The following is a 10000-nucleotide window of genomic DNA, read 5'->3' as shown; positions in this document are numbered from 1 at the left end:
ATTTAAAAGGGAAGGAGAGCATAAAAGTTTGGAAAATTTGCAGCCTGATTAGGTGGTAGAAAATAAAGTCCTATTTTCTGTGAAGGAATTTCATGAGCTGCAGACATTTGCATAAGTAAAGAGGAGCCAAATGTTAATAGTGAAGACAATGGGGAAAATCCCTCCAAGACATTTTAGAGAACTTTGTGGCAGGGACTTCCATCACAGATCTGGAGGCCTAAGAGGGAAAAATGGTTTCATGGGCTAGGCCCAGGGCCCTGCTGTTCTGTGTAGACTTGAAACATGCTGCCCTACATTAAGGCCACTCCAGCCATGCCTAAAAGGGGCCATGGTATATCTCACATAATTGATTCAGAGGGACTTCAGAAGCCTTGGTGTGTTCCATATGGTGTTGGGCCTGCAAGTGCACAGAGGGCAAGAGTTGAGGCTTGACAGCCTCCATCTAGATTTCTGAGGATGTATGAAAATACCTGGATATCCAGGTGGAAGTCTGCTTCAAGGGTAGAGCCTCATGGAGCACCTCTACTAGGGCAGTGTGAAGGGAAAATGTGGGGTTGGAACCCCCACACAGAGTCCCTACTGGAGCACTGCCTAGTAGAGCTGTAAGAAGGCAGCCACCATCCTCCAGACCCTAGAAAGATAGATTCACTGACAGCTTGTACCCTGCACCTGGAAAATCCACAGACACTCAAAACTAGCCTGTGAAAGCAGCAGAAGGGGCTGTACCCCACAGAGCTACCCAAGACCTTGAGGTCCCACCTTTTGCGTCAGTGTGGCCTGGGTGTGAGACATGGAGTCAAAGGAGATTATTTTGGAGCTTTAAGATTTAATGACTGCTCTACTGTGCTTCAGACTTGCATAGGGCCTGTAGTGCCTTTGTTTTGTTCAATTTCTCCCTTTTGGAATGGAAGCATTTTCCTAATGCCTGTACTCCCCTTGTGTGTTGGAAGTAGCTAACTTGTTTTTAGTTTTACAGGCTCATAGGCAGAAGGGACTTGTCTTGTTTCAAACGAGATTTTAAAATTGGATTTTTGAGTTAATGCTGGAATGAGTTAAGATTTTGGGAACTGCTAGGAAGGCATGATTGTGTTTTAAAATGTGTGAAGGATATGCAATTTGAGAGGGGCCAGAGGCAGGATTACATGGTTTGGTTCTGTGTCCCCAGCCAATTCTCATGTTGAATTATAATCCCCAATGCTAAGAAAGGACCTGGTGGGAAGTGATTAGAGCATAGGGGTGCATTTAATCCTTTCTCTTCTCATGATAGTGAGTTCTCACAAGATCTGGTTGTTTGAAAGTGTGTAGCACTTCCCCCTTTGTTCTCCTTTTCTCCTGCTCTTCTATGTGAAGATCATGCTTGCTAATTTTTCACCTTCCACAAACAATGATTTTAAGTTTCCTGAGGACTCCCCAGGCATGACTCTTGTATAGCCTGCAGAACTGTGAGTCAATTAAACCTATTTTCTTCACAAATCACCTTGTCTCCGGTATGTCTTTATAGCAATATGGGAACAGAATAATACAGCAAATTTCAAATTTTTCCTGTGTGCAGGAGTTAAATTATTTTTACATTGAATATTTTATACAATCTTAAAAATGTTTTAAAGTGCCAATAGATTGCTTAGCCCATTTTATAAATAAATAAAGTAATTAAACAAAGAAACATAAGTGCTATTTCTAATGTCAGATGGATAGTAAAGTTTAGATTTGTAAACTGTGTAGTTACTTCATAGTTACACATGTTAAAAGGAAAACTTTAGATGAATTAAATTTAGCGGAGTTTATTTGCTCAAGAAATGATTCATGAATTGGGCAACACTCCAAATCAGGACAAGTTTTTAAAGCTCCACCCAACAGTGTGGACAGGCAGTATTTATAGACAGAAAAAAGAAGTGATGTACAGAAGCAGCGTGATTGTTGACAGGTTGGCATTTGCCTTATTTATCCATGGTATGATGAAGCATTTCCTTTATACGGACATGGTCTGAACAGTTGGTAGCCTGTGATTGACTGAAACTCATCTATTTCTTATGGGAATATATGTTTAAGTTAGGTTGCAGGGCACAATATATGGACTTGATATGGAGGCAGCCTTAGGGCAAATTTAATTTAATTTAACACAGTGAGCTACATGTAATTCATTATTTTATAGTTTCAGTTTTTCAACAAAAGAGAGAGGTCACCTGGTGTTTTGAGAAACACAGTATATGCCGAGTACTCTAACACTTTGTTTCCTGGCAGTGGACTTCTTGAAATTTCTTAGGGGTGTTTGTGTGTGTGTGTGTGCGCGTGCACGTGCGTGCACGTGCGTATCTTCATGTGTTTTTTGTTTACTCTATGTGATTTGCATGGATTCAAATGTATATATTTTTTTAATGTATGGTTAGTGCTTTTTGTTTTCTTTCTAAAAATTGTTTACCAATCTCAAGGTCTTAATGGATTACTCCTATGTTTTCCTCTAATTTGTTTCATAGTTTTGGTTTTCCTAACATCCCTTTCAATTATTTTTATGTGTACGATCTTTTAATTTTGCTTGCCTTCTATTTTCTAGAGTGTTTTCTTTATGTGCCCTAGCTTCACTACAAAGTAGGTGTAGGTTTGAGCTGATAACCCTGTTTGCTTTTTCTAACATTAAATTTACTAGTAGCAGAAAGAAAACTCCAGTGCCATTCTGATGACCCCATATCCATGTATATCACAAATTGTCAGCATCATCTGTAAATGTGTATCACAGACAGATAATGCTAAAAATGAAGACCAAATGAGAAACACAATACTTGTTTTTTTTTGGCAAATAAAAAGTATTACATATAAGGCTATATCTCTTTCCCACATTATATCCCTTCAATGTTTTCACAGTTGCAGATTAATCTACTTGTTATAAGGTTAGAATCAGAGGAAATGAAAAGAATCACAAAATGTACAAATTTAAAAATTACAATTTTTCAGTTTCCTTTGCAACTGTGAAGCAGTACTTAGATAATGTCCCCTTGGGGTACATTAAACTCTATTAGAAAATCATGAATGCAATTGTAACATATTAGTAGAGATTTTTAAAAGTAAATTTAAACTGACCTTTTCAGAATGCTGACTACAGGTGGTATTAACCGTATGGATCCATAGACTTTAATTAGACAATTAAAAATAAAAAAGTTAATGAAATGTTTGACAATATGATATTTATTTAGTAAGGAAGAATCTGTGTGGTAGAGCATTGAATAAGGAGAATAAAAGCTTCAGGTTAGGTGGGTGAGATGTATTGTTGAAATCACAATGGAATCATCTGCAAAACAGTTTTTCTATGTATATTCCAGCCTAAAAATTTATTATTCTGAAAACATTACTGTTGAAATTCTCTGGGGGCATGGACCACATTGGAAGTCCTCTAAGATCAATGCTAAGAATACTACTGCTCACTTTAAAACCATAATACTGATAATTTTTCCTTGCTCACCATATTTATATCTTTCAATATATGGTTTACTTGTATTCATCACCAACATGTTATAAAATTGTAGCCACAAGTACTATGGACATTTTGCCAAATTCCTTCAAATTAACTAACATAAAATGTATATTGTGAAAAAAAAAATAATCTTAATTATGTTATCTGGCATTATACATAGAAAAAGAAAATTTAAAAATGTTAATTATGTATTTGATTTGATATCAATTAAATGAAGGGATTATTCAAATTAAACATGTAATTGCACACTTTTGCTGAACACAGTAACCATATTAATCAACTATATAACTACCCTTTTGCTTTATTAGTTCTTTAAAGGCAGAACACAGAGTTTTATTTTCTGAATCTAAAGGTCTAACATCGTCTTTTATGAGTTTAGCCTTCTGGAAGATTAAAGTTCTTTCCTGTAGATCTTCCAGTTAAGGAAACACAAGTCTGGATAATTTACATTTTGCAGTAATTTATTTTATTCTGCTCATATACATACTTCAGCCTTATTTTTTGCTCATATATTTCATTGTCCTTTGCATAAGAAATGAGATTTAGTGCATTTTTCTGCTTTGTCTACTCATTACTAAATCAAATTTTCATGTTTTACTAATATTTAAATTTGGTACTCTGAAATACTCCCTAGCATATATAGCAGAAAAGACATTAAAGTAACCATTAATCATCAGAAATACATATAAAATTTATAAAACTGTTATTACTGTAAAACTTAATACTTTCCATGTATTTAAATACCCATACCATGCCTAGAATTTTGTTAATTGCTTTACATATTATATCTCATTTAATATTTACAAAAGCTCCTCAAGATAGGTATGTTTCATTTTAAAAATAAGTTTCAAATATCTTCAAAAAGTTAAATAAATTGTTCAAGTTTACACAGATAATTACTTTATAATCAGACCTCTTTTTAATAAAGAAAAATTATTTTATATTACTTCTACAACTACAGAAAACTAGATTTGTGATTTACTTAAGTACAGAAATACAAAAATAAATATTACTTCCTTCAAGTTAATAAGGATAAAATTAGTATTCTTTATTATCTTTGTGTTGGAATTGGAAATTTTTAACAGACTGAGAAAAATTAGAATTTTCCTAAAAAAGGTGTTAAACTACAATTGTAAATAATAGGAGTACATATTTAATATGAAAATACAAAAGGTATATTCTCTGACAACTGTGAAATTCTGTTCCCAGTATTTAAGAGGAATAATCAGGTTTGACTACAAAGGAAAAATTTTATGCTGCATATTTTATAGGCTTTTGACAAGTGTTTGCATAGTCAACCAGCTCTATTCTTCCAGAGATTTCTAAACAAAAACACAGAAGAACAATATTTATCTCATCATGAATTATAAGAGAAAGAAACACATTTGTATCAATCTGTTCACAGGATAACATTAGATTTCAAGCTATAGTATCCTTTATATCAGGTTTGTTATACAACACATTTCAAAATACTCTTGTAAGAAAGTGGCTAATCCCTTAACACAGAGCATTCCTGCTGGGAGGTAAACGCTGAGAGAAACTTATGTAGGGCATGTCAGTCTTAGGAAGAACTATCAGCATGCATCAAATACTTCTCATGTAACCGACATCATTGTTTACAGCACTTAGCAAGCCTAAATAAAAAGATATGGAATACGTCTGCGATGAGACTTACAGTATTTGGCAGTAGCTTTTTTCACAGTGACCAAAACAAAGAACATTTTTATTTCTACAGATTCAAAGCAAACACACAAAGACAAAGAGTGAACGGAAGAGAAAAAAAATCACAGCATTATAAAATTGTTTGACAAAGTTAAAATTGCAATATTTACTCTTATGAGAAGAAAGAAATGGTAACAGCACAACATTAAAGAGAATATATTTATGAAAGTATTGTAAGCATTTGGTGTCTATCTTTATGTATAGTCACACAATTTTCACATTTCATATTGCTTTAAATTTAATTTATGGCCATTATTACAAGATGTTGCAGAAGGCTTGCGTAAGCAAGTAGATTTCCATATGACTTGTTACCACAAGATCGTTTGAGACACTAGTTCAATTTATGTGACAATCAAATCCTTGGAGAATAACTCGATTTTAAAAATCCAGAAGAAAATAAATGTTTTTAGTATAATACATTCAATTAAAAATGTATGTTATTTATCTTATTCAGAGGTAGTCCAAAGAAGCTTGCTATTAACATACTTCGCCTGCATTTCAATTGAAATTTAAGTTCAGATTAATTGTCTCTATAATCTATTTATTATTTTAAACACATTTATTCTTAAAGATGCATAATCTTTATCTAGGCTACATTTCATTTTGCCAAAGCTTAAATTCCTCCTCTCCCATTATGTTATCTCTGTGTTTTTCCAGAATCAGATCATTAAATTCCTATCCAACTCAGGGATATCATCTATATTTCAGCTCATATCTTGAAAAGAATAGAAATCGTATCACTTGTATTTTAATCCTTTCCTCACAAAGTTTATAATAAGGTATTAGTCACAAAGTATCTCTACTATATTATCAATTTCAACTCTAAAATATAATAACTTTATATAAATTATAATAGGTCCTTAAGCTTTTACTTTTCTGTAATTAGTACCCATCAATTGCTGAAAGCAATATTATATATTTTAAAACATACTCTCAGATTAAAAATGCAAGTGTGGACATACGTTTTTATATTCCTCCTCCTGAAGCTGCACTAAATTATGGTAAAGGGATAAAGGATTTCAAACTACAAAAGAAGTAAAAATACATTTAAAATAATCAACTACATTTTGGAAGTGGAAAGCTGATAAAAACATATAAAGTTTTGAGGAACGATCCAAAGTGAAATTCCAGCCATTCCAGAAAGCATAGAAGCAGACTGATTGTATCTCAGAACCTCAGAAAAGCATAGCCATTAGCCTCTTCATCGAAAGGTAATTGTGGGGCTGGCTAGAAAAGTAGGATCGGAGTACTCTGTATCTTCTTCCACTACATGGTATTTACCAGCTCTGGCTCTTACAGAATATTTCCCATTTCATTTATTGCAACGGTGAAACAGAGACAGTGAACTCAGGACTCAAGCTTGCTATGAGCTGGAGGAATGTACCAAAAATAGTGAGATTGAGTGAAAGGCTGTATACTGAACACTGAAATTACCAGAAGTTTTACCCTTTAAACTCTGCCAAAAGGACCACTAGCCATTTGTCAGTCAGAATTCAGAGACATTCATTCAATTATATCTAGCAATTTCACTTTCCCCTCCAAATCCATTCCCCATCTTTTGGCACCTGCCTTTCCCAGTGGCTAACTTGTAATGGGTGCATCAGTGGGGTCTATATTTTTCATTCTAGGTTAGGTTGGGCCACTAAGCATCTCAGGTAGGAGATCCAGAAGAAAATAAACATTTTTTATTTTGTTTGTTTTGTTTTGTTTTTATAGAAGGAAGAGAGTGAGGCTGAGCTTCGTATTTCCTCAGCTCCCTCCAGGTATGAACTATTGGATAGCTGTGGATAGCTTATCCACACAAATCTTTCTGACATGATTTTTCTTTGCTACCACTCTCTCCTGTTACAAGTTTGGGCCAAGGATGGTACCACAGCTTGCCAGTTTGTAAGGCTGAGGTTAATGCAGCATCCTTTGGGTGGTACAGCTCCACACACAACAATAAACCCCCATCAAAGTAATAAATATCGACTGTGTGATCTGCTTTCTCATCTGTTTCACTGACAAACTATTGCTTTTCCTCCAATCCTTAACAAGTTTATTAAGCTGAACATAGTTAATTTATTCTTATGATTTGTGTTTCTTAATAACAAAAGTATTTAAAGCTCTGATTTTATCTCTGAAAATATCCCTTGGCATTTGTCGTAGGTTTTGATGTTTAGTACTTGAAGATTTTTCTAAATAGTCTGAAATTTTGTTTGATTTATTACTCTTCACTAGTCCTTTATGACTATTTTGTACAAGCAAACAATTTTTTAAAGCCTCAAAAGTATAAAAGTTATTTTTAGTATTGTTTTCTTGCACTGCAGTCAGATAAGGCAACATATGAAACCTCAGTCATTTTTTTGAGGGCTTCATTTTGGCTTCATATGAACATTTTATGTGAATAATCCATGGATATTTAAATACTAGAGGTGTGTTATCTTTAAAGCATAAAATTGAGCATTTTACAGGAAAAGAAAACAGAGATAAGACATAGACAATGAAAGAAAGAGAGAATAAGGCAGAGAGAGGGAGAGGATACAGTGATTGATGAGGGAGCTGAGACAGAGACAAGGAGTAAACCTGGGTACAGACATAAAGGTGATGGGTTTGAGAGAGGAGAGTGATGAGGTGTCAAGTAGCCCAGAATCAAATTTCAAATTCTGACTCTGATACTTATTAGCTACATTAGCCAGTTAAATGTGGTATGTTTTAGTTTGTAAATCTGAAAAATGGGGATATTAACTGTTGCATCTCACAGAATTACTATGAAATAATCCATGCAAAATGCCTGGAAGAGAATCTAACACTGAGTACAAACCAAATAAATGTTTTCTAACAATATATTTTAGTAGAAGATGTTATGGTCATTTTAATATATATTTATCCACGAGATACTAAATGTAGTATTTTGAATTTTGCACTAAATTTTATTTTTAATAATTCTATTAATTTTTAGGGCTGCCATAACAATCTACTACAAACTGAGTGGCTTAAACCCACAGAAATTTATTCTCTTACCAGTCTAAAGGACAGAAGTCTGAAATTAAGGTGTTGGCAGAGCCTCCTATGAGGTCTGTAGGAGTGGATTCTCCTTTGCCTCTCCCAACTCCGACAGCCCCAGGTATTCCTTGGTTTGTGGCAGGGTAACTCTAATCTCTTACTCCATCTTCACAAGGCTGCTTTTTCTCTGTGTGTCTCTGTGTCGGTGATGGTTAATTTTAAGTGTCACCTTGACTGAATTAAGGAATACTTAGAGAATTGGTAAAGCATTATTTCTGGATGTGTCTGTGAGGGGGTTTCCAGAGGAGAATGGCATATGAGTCAGCGGATTCAGTGTGGAAGATTTCCCCTCAATATGGCCTAGCACCATTCAAACATCTGAGTTCCTGGATAGAAAGAAAAGTCAGAGAAAAGGTGAATCCTTTCTCTCTCTCTATCCTGGAGCTGGGGCACCTCATTTCTCCTTCCCTTGGACATCGGAACTCCAGGACCTCCGGCCTTTGGACTTGCATCAGCGTCCCCTAGCCCCCGAAATTCTCAATACTCTGTCCTGAGACTGAGAGTTTTTACATCAGCTTCCCAGGTTCTAAGGCTTTCAGACTTGGGCTGAAACACATTACCAGCAACCTTGGGCCTCCAGCTTGCAGACAGCCTGTCCTGGGACTTTTCATCTTTCAGAATCGCATGAATCACTTTCCTTCATAAATCCCCTCTTATACATCTGTATCTTTACTCTCTCTCTATGTGTACCTGTTTCTTCTGTTTCTCTGAAAATCCCTTACTAATACAATAATTGTGCTTCTGCCTCGTATAAGGACACCAGCGATTATTAGAGGCCATCCTAATACGACTTCACCTTAACTTGATTACATCTGCAAAGATATCCAAATAAGGTCACATTCACATGTATGAGGTTTAAGACTATCTTTCTGCTAGAGACAATTTAACCCATCACAGGGTTGTTATTATGTTATATAGGTCATTTTCCATTTTTAACACATTTCATCCTATATATATATATATATATATATGGGGGGGGAGAGAGAGAGAGAGAGAGAGATGCTCTCTTAATTAAGGTACACCAAGTTTCTTAAGTATCTTATCTATATATAATGTAATTAATTTTGAACTAATTCTCATATTTCATACTGAGGTTAACTACCTGCTGGAACATGGATATGCATGTCCAAAATACGCCAGATAATCTGAATCATCTTTTAGAATCAGAAAGTAGAAAAGTGCTAAAAACAAATAAGCTAAACAAAAACACAAGAATAATGAGAATTTGTCAAAGGGACACAGAGACCAACTGAAAGGGCTCCCAATGGTCACAGCTCAAACAATTTAAGTAAAAATAATAAAAAGTAGTATTGAATTAAAACACAAAATATAACATACATAAAGTGAATTCATACTGATATACATCAATGATTCAATAAATTGATAAGGCAGAAAAGACTAAACTTCTTTGGAGAAAATGGAAGAAATCTGAATAAAGTATAAACTTTAACAAATTGTCCTATATCAACATTGGTTCATTAATTGTGGCAAATAAGCCTCACTAATGTGGGATATATGAAATTCTCTAGATGATCGTGATAGTCAATGTTCTATAAATCTAAAACTATTCTAAAGTACGTAGTTAATTATAAATACCTAATGATATACCACACTAAAGATATCTGAATATTAACAGAAACCAAAATGTCAATCTGTAGAATAAAAATTATTTCTAGTTAGAAGACACGCACGTACACTGAGAAGAGAGGATATTTGAAATGGCTTCCACAGATTTTTTTTTTTTTTTTTTTTTTTTTTTTTTTTTTT

Source organism: Theropithecus gelada, chromosome 2 (genome assembly GCF_003255815.1).
Source record: "Theropithecus gelada isolate Dixy chromosome 2, Tgel_1.0, whole genome shotgun sequence".
NCBI classification, from domain to species: domain Eukaryota; kingdom Metazoa; phylum Chordata; class Mammalia; order Primates; family Cercopithecidae; genus Theropithecus; species Theropithecus gelada.
This window is presented reverse-complemented; position numbering follows the sequence as displayed.